The following is a 17,920-nucleotide window of genomic DNA, read 5'->3' as shown; positions in this document are numbered from 1 at the left end:
CTTCCCTGAGACATATGGCCATCTCCACATGCACCTCAAGTGCACCTTCCCATCAAACAAGCGGGAAGATAAAGCCAGCTATTATGGGCGGTGCCCTACTAGCCAACTTTGGTCTTTTCATGTAGGTAACCAGAAAGTGAGGTCCTTACACATGGCCCAGTTATCAGTGCAGATATGCAAAGGGGATGGCTTGTACACAATCACGGCACATAATTCAGCCCATTGGCTGCTCTGTGCCTGCCCCATTTCAAACCAAGTTTCATCATGATCCAACTGGACAGCCGCTGCTGTCCATTGGGCTAAGGAGCCATGACTGGATCCGTCCGTATACCATGCCTCCGCTAGAGGGGGACTTCATGCTTCAAGGTACAGGCTCTCTTTCCTAGGTATTACCGTGGTCTAAGGGTCAGCTTCAGACACAAGTTCAACAAGACCTAGTACTATCTGCAACTCTGCAGTTAAAGGGCTGGAGCTGAACTCTGTTCGTTGCTCCAAGTAAACTCCCCACTTCACCAGAGTGGGTGTCTGGGCTATCCCTGATCATGGGCTGGTTATCCATGACCTCACCAATCCTGCTATGGAGTATGTGGTGCACACTAGCACCTTAGACTGCCCAGTTATAGCTTCACAGGCCTGAAGGGCAGCATACACAGCCACCAGCTGCTTTTCCACCAAAAAACAGAGCTCCTAGGGGCCCTTCCAAGTCTGGGACCAAAACCCAATAGGGACCCGCCACTTATGCTGGTGTTGCCACAAACCACAGCCCATCCCACTTGAGTTGACTGCCACATCGAGGTCAAATGGCTGTCAGCGGTCTACTACTTACAGCATCTGGGCCTATGCAACAGCCCTCTTAGCTGCCATAAAAGAGGCTTCTGCTTCCAGGGATCAGTCCCACTGCATCCCCTTTTTGCACAATGAATGCAGTGGCCACAACAGTTGGGCCAAGTGGGGAATGAATATACATGAATACCCCAAAAACCCCACAAACACTTGTAACTGTTTCACCATAGTGGGTTGGGAGAAGGCTTGAATCTTATTTATAACTGTCTCAGGGATTGCTTTTGTCTTACCTGATCAGCCAACACCCAAGAATTTGACCAACAAGCCAGGTCCCTGGACCTTGGAGTTGTTCACCGCCCAACTCCATTGTTCCAATGAGGTTCGAAGACTGGCATTGGCTTCTTCTAGATCTGTAAGGGAATCAGAGCTTAACATTATGTCATCAATATAATGAAACAGTGGCCGGGTGTGGTGGCTCACGCCTGTAATCCTAGCACTTTGAGAAGCCAAGGCGGGAGGATTGTTTGAGCTCAGGAGTTTGAGACCAGCTTGAGCAAGAGTGAGAGACTGTCTCTACTAAAAAATAGAAAGAAATTTGGCTGGGCAACTAAAAATATAAAAAAAAAAATTAGCCGGGTGTAGTGGCACATGCCTGTAGTCCCAGCTACTTGGAAGGCTGAGGCAGGAGGATTACTTGAGCCCAGGAGTTTGAGGGTGCTTGAGCTAAGCTGATGCCACAGCACTCTACTGGGCAACAGAGCAAGACTCTGTCTCAAACATAAATAAATAAATAAAATAATAATGAAAGAGAAATGCTGAGGATGGCCGACTCCATGTGGCCAAATCCTGTGCCACCAAACCATGACATATGGTTGGGCTGTGAAGATAACCTTGTGGCAACACTACAAATGTCCACCGCTGTCCTTCCCATGTGAGGGCAAACTGGTCTTGACTGTCCATAGCTATGTCTCTGAAAAAACAGTCATTGGCCAAGTCCACTACACAGTGGTACTGTCCAAGCACCAAAGTCAGTTGATCCATCAGATTCAGTATAGATGGACTTGCGGCATGCAGTGGGGGACTTACTTTATTCAGCAACCAGGAATCTACTGTCATTCTCTGGTTTCTAAACTGCCTAAACAGGAGAGTTGAAGGTACTGTGAGGAGGGTGCACTATGTCAGCCTTTTCCAGCTGCAATATGGTTTGCGAAATTTCTTTATGCCCCCTGGGCAAACAATACTGTCGGTGCATACCACGTGACACGGCGTGGGCAGACCCTGTGGTGGGTGATGCAGTGGCCGTGCACCACCACGTTCACAACCTTAACTCAGAGGTGGTTAGGGTTAAGCCATGCAGAATGTTAACACCCAGAATGTATTTCTTCTTGGGGGACACATACACAGTATAAGGCCTGGGGGGGGGCCAAACTCCCTATCCCCGGTGGAATAGTCACTTGTTTAACTTCGCCAGTTTGCCCACCATAATCATCTGTGTAGGCTGTCTGTCCAACAAACTGCTCAGGGTTTCACAGATTAGGGAGCAGTCAGCTCCTGTGTCCACCTAGGCCAAAACCTGCTGCACATTCGTAAGGGACCAATGAATAGCAAGTTCCACATGCGGCCTCTAGTCATCCAGGGTCCCCTCTAACCGGGTGCCTTGGCCTAACCCCTAGTCTATATCAAAGAGGGGGGTTTCAACCATGAAATCTTCTAGCCACACATTACGGGTCTCTTTGGCGGGCGTCTCAGCTCCCCACCTCTTGGGTGCTTTCATGAATTGCTGGTGGGGAGCCAGCTGATTCCACAAAGCCAGTGATACCTCATTAGGCTGTTTATTTTCTCTTTATCTACTCCTGTTAGTAGGAGGTCTAGCCACATCAGGGTTCGAGACACCTTCTGGGCCCCTTGTACTGCCTTCTTCTGCAGTGGGCCCTTCTTGGGTCCTTGTAGCATACGTACTGGTCCCTTCCCCCCTTTCCACTATTCGGCACCTCCCAAAGCTGCCATGGCCAGTGGTGACCTCATATATCCGCTTCCCCTCATAGGCGGTGAGCTCAGCTGCCAGCCAGCCAAACGAATCTGTGGCTAAGATTAGGTCACGCATGCGTGTAGTGAAGGGCTCCTCATCGGGCCTGCCAGTTATTTACTGCAAAAATGGCTTGGCACACTCCCAACTCCGGAAGAATCTGAACTAAGTCCGTGTATGAAGTCCACTTACTCATGGTTTTGGGTAGTTCCCAGGCGTCATCCCATACTGTGCGGGTGGCAGCCACAGGCCATGCAAGCAAGGAGCGGTCACCCTCACCACACCGACCATTTGTTCGTAACCTCTGCCTCAGGGAAGGATGTACGGTTATGGATGCCAATTGCTCCATCTCCCTTGGGGAGAACAGGACAGTGTCCGTCCCTTCATCCCATAGACACAACAACCAGGCAGGCATGGTCTCCCCAGGACGCTCTCTGCACTGTTTTCCCAGTTCCCACAGCCCCGCGTCCCCGGGGGCTTAGGCTGAGTAAGAGATACGCTCCTTTGCTCCAGGCGCTCCCTGAGCCAAACCCAGGCCCCAGCGTTGCGCATGCTCCATTTTCTGTTTTACGACTGACCGGAAACCAAGCGGGCTCTCAGCAGAGGGGGCGTTCTGCCCTCAGTCTCCTGCGTGCTTGGAGTTTCGTCAGCACCCAAGGCGTTTCTTCAACTCCTGCAGGCAGGCTTCTAAATTTTCCTCGGTCTCTTGAAACTCCCTTACCTGGGCTTCTCAGCACAGGGTGTCCTTATGTTGCCCCTGGGGAGCTGTGAGGCAGAGCCGGCCCAACAGACCAGCCGCTGCTGGCTCCCTAGGCTGCAGTGACGCCTTCAAGGCCTTTTCCAGGGCAGCAGGAGTACATTTTACCTGCTCTGACTCCGTGGCAGGGGCTCACAACATGAGAACCACTGCCACCGGCTGCCACAAGCCTGTAGGAGGCCACATGCCCTCCCCTGCGGGGGTGAAGGGGACACTTACGCCTCAGGATCCTGCCGACTATGCCAAATGCGAGGAAGATGCTCTGTGACGAGCTTGTGCTCCAGCGCAGTCTTCGGGAACTGGAAGAAAAGGTGAGTGTCAGCAGGCAGGTGAGACATGTTCTATATTGTCGGAGTGATACAGCAGTGGCAAAAAAGCATGTCCGAGGACATGGTGAGCACTTATATATGGCTCTGAACAATAGTGGCAACATGCCACGGGAAGACACGATCACATGGGTTCACACGGGAGATAACACCTTGGGGTTACATGGAGTATGCTGACTTATGCTTCCCTGGAAGGCCAGCTAACCAGGGGGGCTGGGCTGGAAAAAACACTTAGGCCGTCATCTTAGTTTGGCCTAAGAAACCTGTTGCCTATACAAATGTAATTTCCCTTACACCATCCAGACTATTAGAAGTGGTATGTTTGCCTATCATATTGTAAATATTTTGCAAGTCATTTTCCCCTGTATTATGTTTTTAAGTGTATTTATAACCATATGCATAGTTGGTTTATTGATTTTAGTTGAAATACACTCTTCTGCTGAATAAATAAATATGCATTTATTATTCCATACACCTGCTGATAGATGGTTGCATTGTTTGCTTGTTTCCTCACACTGTTAAGATTGCTGCAGTAAACATTCGTGTTCTTGTCTTGTTGTTCACCTGTGGAAAATATTATTTTTATGTAGATTTCTTAGAGTGGAGTTAGTGAATTCCAAAGCATACAGAGTCTCAAACATTTTTATTTTTTATCTTTATTTTTTTATGAAAGGTTTTCTTACCCCTTCACTGGAGGGACCAGGTAGCCTGATTACTACTGATTATGCTACTTTAGCCTAATCAGTAGAGCCACTCAGATGACCCTTGGCTAGGAAGATGAAGTCACCGTCTTTTTTTTTTTTTTTTTTTTAATTAGGCAGAGCCAAATATTCTCCAAAATGGTTTTTATCAATTTACCTTACTAAGAGCAATGTAAATGATTTGTATTTTCTACATGTTATGTTCAACACTAGTAAAAGAAATGCTATCAGACTTTAAATCTTGCATACATGACAGGTGTGAAGCTAATTTGAATTTCTGTGATTATTAGTGATGCTGTATATCTTGTCATTAGTTTGTTGCCCATTCAGAACTCTTCTTCCATAAAGTACCTGTGATATTAATGTCTTATGCAATTTTTATCTTGAAAATTTTGCTCTAATTTTTAAAATTTATAAATTATAAAATACATTACACAGATTGTGTTTGAAGTACAGATGTCCAGCATTGCCAATTTGCAAATGCAAGCATCTGTGTAACTACTCTGTATTTTAATTTCACCTTATTTTTATTTTATATAGATACAGTTATTCTGTATATATTAATTTTGTTTCTATCTTCTTATACTCTACATATTTAAAAATTCATCAAAGCTATTATGTGTAAATATAGTTTGTAAAGTTTTGTTTCTGTGAGATATTCCCTTGTGTGAATGCATCACTGCTTGTTCATTTTATTTTTGATCTTGAGTTTTCTCTAGTTTTATTTACCATAAACAATGATACCAGGAACATACTTATACATACATCTTGGTGCAAATAAGCATGGCTCTACACAATGTTTGCTTAGGGTAGAATTGCTGAATCTAAGAGTATATAAATTCTCAACTGCACAAAATAACACCCATTGTATGTTTTCTGCTGATGACTTTCAAAATCAAACTATAACTTTTTTAGCCTACATATATCTTCACTGCCAGTATAATTTCACTGATTGTTCCAAATTTTTCCCAACTTCATTTTGTCAGATTTGTGTTTTTTTTAAATTTTTATCTGATGGATCTACAGTGTTATCTAATTGCAGCTTTACTTTGCATTTTATAAATTACTAATTACACTTACAACTTTCTAAAAAAAATTTGGCTATCTATATGTCCTCTTTTCTGATAGAACTTTCAAAGATTCTTTTTTTTCTTCCGTCCCCCTCCCTTTATCCTTCCCTCTTTCTCTCTCTCTTTCTTTTTCACTTTTTTTCTTTCTTTCCTGTAATTTTTCTGTTGGATTATCTAATTATCACTACTATTTATGAAGGTAATCACTTTAACAATTACATGTGTTGAAAATATCTTCTTCTATTACATGACTCATATTTCACTTTCTTAATGATGTTGCTGAAATTCATACTCTTAATGTAGTCAAGTTTACATCTCTTTTCCTTTATACAGTTTTTTTTCTTTAAATGTTCCATTTAAGAAACTTGTATTTACTCAGACATCATGAAGATATTATTTTATATTATCTTCTGAGGACATTATTTTTTCCTTTTAACGTCAGTATATGAGTCATATAGAATTGCTTTGTGTGTGTGTTGTGTGTGTGTGTGTGTGTGTTTATGATGTGAGGTACCTGTCCATTTTCTCATCTTTCTCAAATGACATCATTGTATATATCAAGTACACATAGGAATAATACTGGCTGTCTAGTTTGTTTCTTTGTTCTTGTCCAGGGAATTGCTTCATTTTTCTTGACCCTTCTTAAAGGGCCAGATAGCAAATATTTTATGCTTTGAGCCATACAGTCTGTGTTGCCAGCTGGCACAGTATAGAGGCAGCCATAGACAATACATAAATGAATGGTCATGGCTATGTTCCGATAAAGCTTTATTTACAAAAAGTGGTGGCTGGCCTGAGAGCCAAATGTTGCCAACTCTCAGTCTTGTCTAACCTTGATGTAGTATAACACAATTTAATAAATTTAGTTGTGTAATAAATCTTACCATTTGGTAGAGCTTTCTTACTCTTGTTCTCTCATAATATCTCAACTAGACTCAGAACTTTGTATTCCTACATAAATTTTAAAATCAGAATGCCACATTTCTACATCTACTCTCCAAAAACTCTATGGAGATTTTCACAGGGATTGCAATGAATCTGTATTTTCATTTATTATAAATTGACATCTTGAGTTTTCCAATTCATGAACATGGCATATATGTCCATTTATGTGGGTTTCTGGAGTGTCTTTCAATAGAGTTGTATAGTTTTCTCCATAGATACATATATATATATTTTCTTTTTTTTCTTTTTAGATATATATATTTTCTTAGATTTATTCAAAAGCACAAGATAGTTTCATGTTACTTTAAGTAGTTTTGCTTTTCATTTCTAACTCTTACTGTTGTAAGTAAATAACAACTTATGTCTAAAGGAGATTGAAGTCTACAAACAGTGAAATTTTGACATGTCTAATATTACATTTTTAAATACCCTTGAGCATATAATTTTCAAAATCTGCATGTGATGACTTATAGTTTTATATCTTCTTTTATAATATCTATAACTTTTATTTTTTGTTTTCTTGGATAAGATCTGTAGTACAATATTGATTCAAAATGGTGATATGGCACCCATCTTTTTTCAACTTAAAGAAAAAGCTTTTAATTTTTTTATCAACAAGTATTAATTTTTAAGTAGGTGTATGTATGTGGTGATATAATTTATCTGATCCAGGAAGTCTTTTATTCCAAGTTTTCTAAAAGTTTTTATAAAAAATAGATGAGAAATTTTATAGAAGACTTTTTACATATATACTGAGATGACCATTTTCATTTCTTCTATAATCTATTAATATGGCAAATAACATTGAATGCTGTTTTAATGTTAAATTAACCTTCCAGAGGCTTATGGTTTCTGCTCAAGAAGTAAATGCAAGAATATTATTCACTCCCAATCTTAAAACAAACAAAAAATCACATTTAATATATTATTCAACTATCTTATGGTATCCATTGTTACCAGCTTCAAGATTACTGTTGCTTCTCTGAAGCTGATCTGTGATTTTGTTTGGTTGTTTTTCCTATGGCATCTTTTAATAGTTTCTATTTTTGATTGGTTTTCTACAACTTCATTTGGTCATGTCTCGGTATGGATTTCTTTCAATCTATTCTGCTTTGGGTTCATTGTTTTCCTTGAATGTGAGGAAGCTCTTAATTTATTTTAGAAATGCATTCTTATTATATCATTATATTATTGTATATGGCTTTTATCACTTTTTTATTTGTCATCTGGAATTCTAGTTGTATATATATGTCAAATTGCATAATTTCCCTTATACTTCTTAATCTCTCCCACACATCTCCCCAAATTTTTGTTTTTTATTGCATTACTTATTCTGAATAATTTTGTTTTATCTATCCTCATTTTATTGAGTAATTTATCCATGAACATACTATATTATTATTTTGGGTCTATATTTTTCTTCAATAATTTTAAAAATATTAACTATACTTATTTGTACTCTTTTGTAAACCTGCCATTTTATTTTAAAGTTTTCATTTATATTATGAATGCTTTAATTATTTTATTCTATTTATTGCTTGAATATATAAGAATTCTATTTATTTTTGTATATTGATGTTATATATAGCAACCACATTACGTGTTCTTTCTACCATATTACCTCTGAAGCTAGATATGTTTTCTTGCCTAATGTTTATAACTTTCAGTTCTTTTTAAAAATTACCATTGCTCACAATCTTCAGAGCAATTCTTACGAGAAACACTATGAGTGAGCTCCTTTTGTTTTACTATTTTTATTTATTTTATAATTATTTATTGTTTTATCTTTATTCATTTAATTAGTTTATTATTTTTAGTTTTTAGTCATTGGATATGATGCTTATTATGAGTTTCTGGTAAATGTTCTTGTTCTTTATCAAATTATAGAAGTTATTCTCTCTATATATATATGTATTTTTTTTTGAGACAGAGTCTTGCTCTGTTGCCCGGGCTAGAGTGCTGTGGCGTCAAGCTCACAGCAACCTCAAACTCCTGGGCTTAAACGATCCTTCTGCCTCAGCCTCCTGAGTAGCTGGGACTGCAGGTTTGTGCCACCATGCCTGGCTAATTTTTTTTTTTCTATATATATTTTTAGCTGTCCAGATCACTTCTTTCTATTTTTAGTAGAGACGCGATCCCACTCTTGCTCAGGCTGGTCTCAAACTCCTGACCTCGAGCGATCCTCCCGCCTTGGCCTCCCAGAGTGCTAGGATTACAGGCGTGAGCCACCACGCCTGGCCTATTCTATATTTTTAATTTGCTAAGAGTATTATTTTTTGAATGGAGTGCTAAAATTTCCAAATAAACTTTTTGTACATTTAATGAAATCATGTTTTTTCCCTTAGATTCATTCTAAAGTGATGGAATATAGTAATATATTTTCTCATGTGGTGCTATCCTTGTATTTCTTGGATAAGTCTTTCTTGCCCATTATATTTACATATGTATATGTGTATGTATGCTTCTGGCTTAAAACATTCAGTTTAGAATTTTTCCTTATATGATAATAACTATTTGTTTTTCTCTATATCCTACTATCTTTCTGCTTTTGGCATTGTGCTAGTAGCAAGGGTTGAATTTTCAAGACAGATTCAGGAAAGTAGTCATATAAGTAGAGAACCTACATGACTATCAGCCATTGTCCATTCAGCTGAGTCCTATAAGTCTAAGCATTCCAGATGTATTTACAAAAATATATGAAGATATACCTGATACATTCTTAGAAAACAATTTCCTATGCCACGTGATTGCCAGTAAATCCCCTCAGAATGTAAGCAAGAAAGTTTAGCTAAGGCGGACAGTGCCTTCAGCATCCCAAGGAGGGAGGAAGGTACTTATAGATGAGTCATTAACTCTTTACTTCCAAGCATCATGGTTATATTACACTCTTAAAAGGAATGTAGTAACATTACATTACCTTTTTTTCTTTCTATTCTTTTATAATATAAGAATTATTGTTGCTTGAAAGTTTGGCAAAATGCATTTAAAATATGTCTGGGGCTAATGGTTTTCCCCACACTGGACCACTACCCAGGCCTTTTTTTTAAAACTACTGATTCATTTTTTTCTTTAAATAAAGTTGTATTCATGTTTTCTATTTCTCTTGAGTCACATATTCATAGATGAATAGATAATTATAAATTCCACCATGTATAAAGTATGCTGTCGCATGTTTCTTAGTTTTGAACACACATATTCTGTCCCCCTTGGGCACTGATCCCCTAGACCTCATAGACTGGAGCATATATAAAGGTCAAAATCTGTATTGGGTAGTATAGGATCAGTTCTTGCTTATTCTGATTTTCCTTGTGTTTCAATTTGTTTCTGACACCTTGAGAATTTTTTCTTGTAAGCTCAGCTATACATTAATACTTTTTTGTGGAAATTATATTAATTCAGTCTGTACTTTTATAATACAAGGGGGTGATGCACTGTGTGTCACATATTATTTGAAGTTATTCTTTCTCTTTTTAACCTATTCCAACAAGCCTTGTAAGTATATTCATTTATTGAAACTTGTCTTCTTAATGTGAGAAGCTATTTCCATATTACTGTATCCAATTATCAAATCTCTTTTATCTGCAACTTTTAATACAGTGGCCATTCCTTCATTTTAGGTACAATTTTCACTTATCTCCCAGTACACAATTCACTTCTAGTGATTCTCGTACCTTACTGACCATTTCTCCTGATCCGCTTGGTTTATTACTCTCCCTCTTTGTAGAACCAGGCTCTCTCAGTACAATTCAGCCCCTTCATTCCTGTGCTTTAGGTGGCACTTATCCTGATTTTTCTTCAATTTTTATCTTCTGTTCTGTATGTTCTCCAGTCTCCACACTCTACATTCAACTTTTTAACTTGCTAGTTGGCCTTTTTTATTTAAGAACCATTCAAATTGACATGTCCTAAGCAAGATTTGTTGTTGTCGTTATTTGACCAGTCCCAGTCTGCTATTATCAAATTGCAGTACCACTGATTCCGTTGCTCAGGACGTAAAGCTAGGGGACATATTTTACTTCATTCCTTTTCCCCATATTCTGTAGAAACTAACTTCAGAATATACCTTAAAGGTACTCTTGCATCTTCTTATCTCTCTCATCCAAACCCCTACCACACTTTGCTCCAGTTATGACCCTATAGTGACACTGGCGTTTTGTGGTTTTGTAGCAAGACAATCAGGATCCTTTGCCTAGCACCCACCCATTCCCTTTAAGACCTTCAGAAATCTGGCTATGTCCGATTATTTTACTGTCTATTTAAATGCCCTTGAAGGAGCTCATAAAATTTCACCCCAAAATATGACTCCTAGGTATAAAAAGTATTTTGAATTAAAGGCACTTAGAGATCAACAGACCTTGGGAAGGGCTTTCCCTCTATCTGCGTAAACCCGACAGATCCATCAAAAGAACAACTGACTTCCCTTCCCCTCCCTGTTATCTCAATATATTGCAAGAAAAAAATCAAGAATACAACCACACCTAACCTAAATAATTTTAAACATAATATTTGTCTCTCAGGTTAATTTACAAGTCAGTCTGTTTCCCCCTATCCGTTCATTCTCCCAAGTATCTATTCATCCTCCCTCACAACCATTTATTGCCCATAAACAGAATTTCCTATATTCCTCATCTACCCTCCCCTCTAAAAGGAGGGTATAAAAACATCTAGATCCCACTGGGATATTGGGTAATTATTCTGTGATTCTCCCTGTGTGCAGAGTAAATAAATCTCTTTCTCTTATTAATCTGCCTTAATTGTGAATTGATCTTTCAGTGAATTTTTTGGGGAAAGGAGAAGTTTCCCCTCACCCCCACATGCTCATCTGACTGCCCTATCTCAAATATTTTCCCACATATCCTATTATGCTTTATGCTTTCAATACTTACTAAAACCTGAAATTATATTAGTTATTCTTATTATCTTTTCATTGTTATTATATTATTACTTTTAATTTATCTTTCATCCTTACTATATGTGTGAATAACTACCTCTGTCTTGGTTATCACAAAATTCTTAGTGCCTATCTCCATTCCTGGAATATAGTAGATTCTGAATGTATATTTATGAAATAAATGAATAGGAAATATATAATAAATAAATATAAAATGAAATGCTGACCATTATATGAACAGCGTATATTGAAAATAGTGCAAGGATACAAAATTACAGCTGCATAGAAGAAATAATTTCTAGTGTGCTATAGAATTGTAGGATGACTATGGTTAACAATAATATACTACATAGTTTCATATAGGTAGAAGGAAAATATTGAATGTTACCAATACAAGGAAATGATAAATGTTTGGGATGGTGGATATGCTAATTACCCTGATCTGATCACTATACGTTATATATATTGAAACATCATTATTTACCCCATAAACATGTATATTTACTATGTTTAAATTAATGATAAATCAATATATTTTTTAAATATTGCAAGAGAACTATATGTACTTCTTGTTACTGAAGTTAAAACAAAAACAGCTTTAGGCTAAAAATCTTAAGTCTATAAAAGTGTTCTTTCTTTAACTTTTGTTGGTTTATTAAAAAGTTTATTTGGACAGATTTTACGAAAGGAAAAACTTTGAAATGTCTGTGGAGTATAGCTTTTTGTGTTAACTCATCACCCCTTTATTATAAAAAATAATTTATTGAGTTCTTATTTTTCTTGACTCCTTTTTCTGCTTTGCGGAGTTATAATTTACAAATAAAAATTGTATACATCAAAGGTGGACAACATAATGTTATGATATACATATATGTTGTTAAATAATCATCACAATATCATAAAAAACTATTTAATAATTAACGTATCCATCACTACACAGTTAACTTTGTGTATTAGTGTGTGGTGAGAAACTTAAGATCTCTTAACAAATTTGGGGGAGAAGGAAATGGGACAATGCTGGTCAAATAGTGTTTCTTTAAATGGTCTGGGGACAACCTCCTTTAGAATTCCTCAGAGGTTCATTAAAATATAAATTACTCTGTCCTCAGTATTCCTTGAACTGCTCAATTGGACTCTCCTATTCAAAGAATCAAGTGATTACCAAAACATAAATATCCACACATTTATTTAACCCAGTCTAAAAGAAACAATGTGTATTACTTGAGTTCATAAACCTAAAATTTGTAATTGAATTTTATTAGATGAATGTTAACAAAATATAGTATTTATGTATTTAAATGCTTGCTTTAATTTACCTGTCTCAGGAAATTGTGTAATAATTTCATTCTATTACATCTTCTTGGCAAAATAAGATATTCTCTAGTTATGTGTCTCAGGTCTCTTATTTAGAAATTGGAGACTTAGCTTTTCAAATAATCTTTAAATTGGCTTAATCCTGGGAATTGAAATACTGTGTTTAATACTATACCTCAGATTAGATCCCCTGGGCTATTCTGCTCTTTCTGCCTCCATTTTTTAGATGATGATAGGTTTAGATGCCACCACTAGAACTCAACAATAAAACTATACCCTGTGACTTCTTCCCTGGAAACTTCTTTTGTTTAGAAATATATGAAAAGAAACCTGACATTTTCTTTTCCAGCATTGCTCAGATTTCCTACAGATGTTTTGGTTTATTGGCCCCCTTTTGATAGTGAATTTCTGAGCAAAATACATTTTAACTGTAACATTTGAATTACTTAAACAACTGTCTGCAGCTGTAACATTCCACTGATGTGTGTTTTATTTACATCATTTGTGTGATTGGCTTTGTACAAATCTGACTCTTGTTCTTCTTGCTTGTATCTTTACATTTAGGGTAAACAGGTGGAGGCTGAGGGTCTTTCTCACATTGTTAAAAAAAGGATCTATTTTCTTTTGGCTCTTTATAACTAAAGTCATGTTGGTTTATCTCTCACGGTGTAGATAGAACATAAAAGTAATAAATGCCCCCAAGTTCTGATGAGTTCTACAGTGTCATCAATTACCTAGTCCCAATTTAGAACAGGAAGAATTTATTAATTTATGTATAGTCTATTTTCCAGGCTCTTACTGCCAATACTACATAGGAGGAAACTAACAGCTTTCTCAGGGATGGGCCAGTCTACTGGTTCCCAAAAGTTTAAGCTAGGCAACTGCAATGACCATTAAAATTTTAGCACATAGGAGATGCTTAATAAAAATGTAAGCCATTTATAACCACTGTTACTAAGAACCAGGAACACAGCACACTACCGTACAAAGTGTGTTAGAGATTCTGAAACACTTAGGGCATATTCTCAGGACTCCGTGAGGAAACAATGGCTGTTGTACCCATTCCATATGGAGCGTGTTGCTTTTCTGCTTTGTCAGAAATGGTGACATATGCCAGGAAGAAAATAAATAAACCCCAAACTTCAACAAAAATACCTAAGTTTTGTTTTATTTCCTAGCTAGATCAAGGGTTATTCAAAGTAACTACATGTACTGTATTTTCTTGCATTGTTCTCATTTCCAAATTATCTCATACTATTCACACATCATGTCTATCTCTTTTTCTTTATGTCTATCAGTTCTTTCTCTCACCACAAAGGGTCAAACTGAACAAACCCATATTATACAGTCATATAATTTATGAATCGGAGAAAATAGTAAAGTCTCTATACCCTATCTAAACCTCTAGTTGATATCTGAACATCCTTTAAAATACACTTCATTACAAATTTCTAGGAACTCACTGATCTCACTTTAAACACATCTGTACTTCTAAATATGTCATGTTTCATTCTGAATTTGCATCTATTATTTCCAAGACCTCTACCTGTCCACCTGATAAAAGTGATTATAAACCAACTTTGGCATGTGATTATACTGCTTAAACTTCTTTTAAGATTTTTCACCACAAAATTAATTTTAAAATCTTACATCCCAGAGATTACTTAATGGTCTCTGTAGAATAATTTTCATCTTTAGATTTCAAAGACTACTTAGCAATAATCACATTTCCTCTGTCACTGATTTTTCAGGTTTGTAAAACCACATTAATCACTTGCCCTTTTTCAGTTTCCTGATATTCTATTAGGAACAGTCTACAATGAACAGAAATGTAATGTGAAACTGACTCAATACTTGTCAAAACAAAGTATTCACCATATTTAATTATTTTATAGCTATAAATTCATAGGCTTTATAAATAAGCTTCTCACTATGTATGTTTTATAGGAATGCTCACTTGAGACCATTTGATTGTTTCTTTAATATGAAAAGTCAAGAATATAATGTCACTGTCATCATTTGAAAGTAATAAACCAAAGAGTTCATTTTTCTTTTCTTTCAGGAATAATATAAGTTCAAATAAAACCACCTACAGGATTTCATTACCAACAATCAAAAATAAGCCCATTCATCATTTTCTTTTAATGTAATCCTTTATCCAGGTGTCAATTCAGATGACAATTTTGCAATTAAAGTCAATTTAAAAATTTTTCCCTTATGAGAAATATGAATGTAAGAGGAAGATTGTGAAAATTAAGATCAACTAAACTTTATACACTTTCACACCCCTGCAGCTGCACCATAGATGCTTAACTCCCACTGATTTCAAAAATAGGTCAGTTTATGGAAATGCTCTGCAGGCATGCAGTGGCTGAATGAGTGCAAAATGCCTGTGAAATACTCAATTTAGGAAAGCAAATGTTGTACGAAGATATCTAGGGAAACCACAGAAATGGAGCATTTTTGAACACTGCCTAAAAGCCAAAAATAAAACAAAGGCAAACAAGCAAGCAGCCAACCCAACAAACCAAAATCCCAAAACAACAATGACAAAAAAATAGGTATATGTAGGGTTTAACATGTAAAACTTTTCTACAAGTAATTATTTCTGGCACAATAGAGAAAGCTCTACCCAAGTCAATTTTATTGAAAATAAACTTGTTTTGCGTATTTTGCATAGATTTTTAGGTAGAAATAATGTATAAACTGTCCCATGTCAGAAATCACTTTTATATTAAAGTCACTTTTTAAAGGAAGGTTTTTCTTGATAATTCTCTGTCTTAAAACAAATCCCTGTAACATGGCTACTCTTTCAATCCTACACTATTTCTCCTTTTCTTCACCTCAAGCTATATTCCCAGAATTCCCCTTACTGTCTCCACTTCTTCATGACCTACTTTGTCCTTAATTTTTACTAATATGGCTTGCATATTCTACTGTGCCTCTTGGTTACCAGGAGGACTTTGAGATCATCCCCCACTGCAAAATTGGTTGAAATGTCAGGACTGATGACATCATGTACACATCAAGAAAGTCTGGAAAGATATCTTCTGAGGTTTTCTGGTGAGAACAGGCAGAGCCTCCAAGCTGATCCCTTTGACTTGAGTAAAAGGAGTGGCTTTGGTTTTTAGTGGTTGGAAGGTAGTCATTCTCAGGGATAAGGTCCACACATGGGGCTGGAGTTTATGAACTTCGCACCAAGAGGTGGAGTGATGGGGCTTTTTTAATCTGTCTGCACAAATATGGCTTGCCCAAAATATGGGGCAAGTGGGGAACGGGGAGGTATGAGGTCTGAAAGCTGTCAGGAGTCAAATATCAAAATGGACTCAGACACTTTATTACCTACCGAAGCAACTTTCTCTATAGTGATGATAAATTTCTAATTGACAAATCTACATGCTCATAGTCCATCTTCATTATTCCTTCAGGACATGCTTCCCTGTGATAAATAATTCTCTGTTGTTGGTTAACCCCTCACAGGTAGAGGAGAGGGTCTTTGGAAAGGATGATTGCTCTACCTTGGGTTAGATTACCATTCTTTCAGCAATCACCTACAGCCAGGAGGTGAGGAGTCATATAAGAAAATGGCAGCTTTCTTAATTGACATATAGCTGCAATGAATGATAAGAAGAAAAGTTAAAATTTCCAGTGTTGCTGAGGATCTTAAGTAGACAAAGATGTGAGTGCCTGCTGATTTTTTAAACTATCTCCTACGTTGGTTTCCATAAGAGGAAGTATCTGACCACTAATCCCATGTCATTTGCTGTATGTTCTTTTACTTTTTCAGATTTTTTGATGAAGACCCCAAATTTAGGTATTTTTCAAGTTCAGTTATTTGATTTAGCTTAATACACTATATTTATATTTGACTGTTTTACCAAGTATATCGATGTGAGATAATTCTCTGTGGCTCTCTCAACATCATATAAAGGAGACATTGACTGCCCTTTGTTGCAGGCTACTTTTTAAAAGATGTTAATGTAGCAAACAGCCTGGGAAGAAAGCCCTCTGGAACAAAGTGAAGGCATGATGTAACCTGGTAGCCAAGGCAAATGGACTGGAATGTGCATGTGTGAGCAACGACGCCTTCACTGTACTAGTCAGTGAGGTGCTAGATACCATTGAGTGAGCATGTGTACTGTGTGGCTGTCGCATTCAAGATGACTGCGTGAGTAAAGCAATGAATACGTGTCAAATTTTGCATTAAGCTTGAACATTCCTCTGCAGAAACTATTCAGACTATTCAGAAGGATTTTGGGGTCAATGCAATAAGTGCAGCACAAATAAAAGTGTGACATAAACGCTTCAAAGATGGTCAAGAATCTGTTGAAAGTGGTCCATGTTCTAGAAGGCCTGCAAGAAACAGAACACCTGAGAATGCTGAAGGTGCATGGGTCAGGTTAAGAGACCCTGGGCGAACTGTGTGAGGTCCCAAGGTGCTTACTTTTAAGGGGACTGAGGCACTGATGTCTTATGTACAATGTTTCTTGTGTCTTATATCTTCTTCAATAAATGTCTCTATTTTTTATATTACATGGCTGAATACTTTTCAGAGTTCATATACGAAGTGTAATGATTAAATCAAGGTAATTAAAATATTCATTACCTTACCTACTTAACATTTTAAAAATGTTTTGATTTATAATTGACATATAAGAATTGTACATGTTTATGGAGTACAATGAGATGTTTTGATTATGTAATGATCAAATCAAGGTAATTAGCATATCCATCACCTCAGACATTTGATTTGATTCATATGGTTCTGTCATTTTACCCAGTTCTTAAATACCAAAATGCATTAGAAAGTCATTTTTTAAAAAATTATTCTTCTGTAAATGTGGCATATCACAATGAATATATTAAGTACTCTATTTGAGCTACAACTAGTGTGTGCTAAATTTTCAAATGGAATTGTTTAAATGTTTTCTTAGAAAGATTTAATGATAATAATAAAGGGGGAAATTTTTAAAACTTAAAAAAAATGTATCACACACCTTTCTCAGATTTGCTCCAAGGAAAGGTGACATTTCCTAACTACCCTTGCAAGACAATCTCCACTGAGGCTGCTGCCATCTCCGTTCCTAAACACCACCCTCACTGATCC

Source organism: Lemur catta, chromosome 7 (assembly GCF_020740605.2).
Source record: "Lemur catta isolate mLemCat1 chromosome 7, mLemCat1.pri, whole genome shotgun sequence".
Taxonomy (NCBI): Eukaryota; Metazoa; Chordata; class Mammalia; order Primates; family Lemuridae; genus Lemur; species Lemur catta.
The sequence above is the reverse complement of the archived record's forward strand: the minus strand, read 5'-3'. Positions refer to the sequence as shown.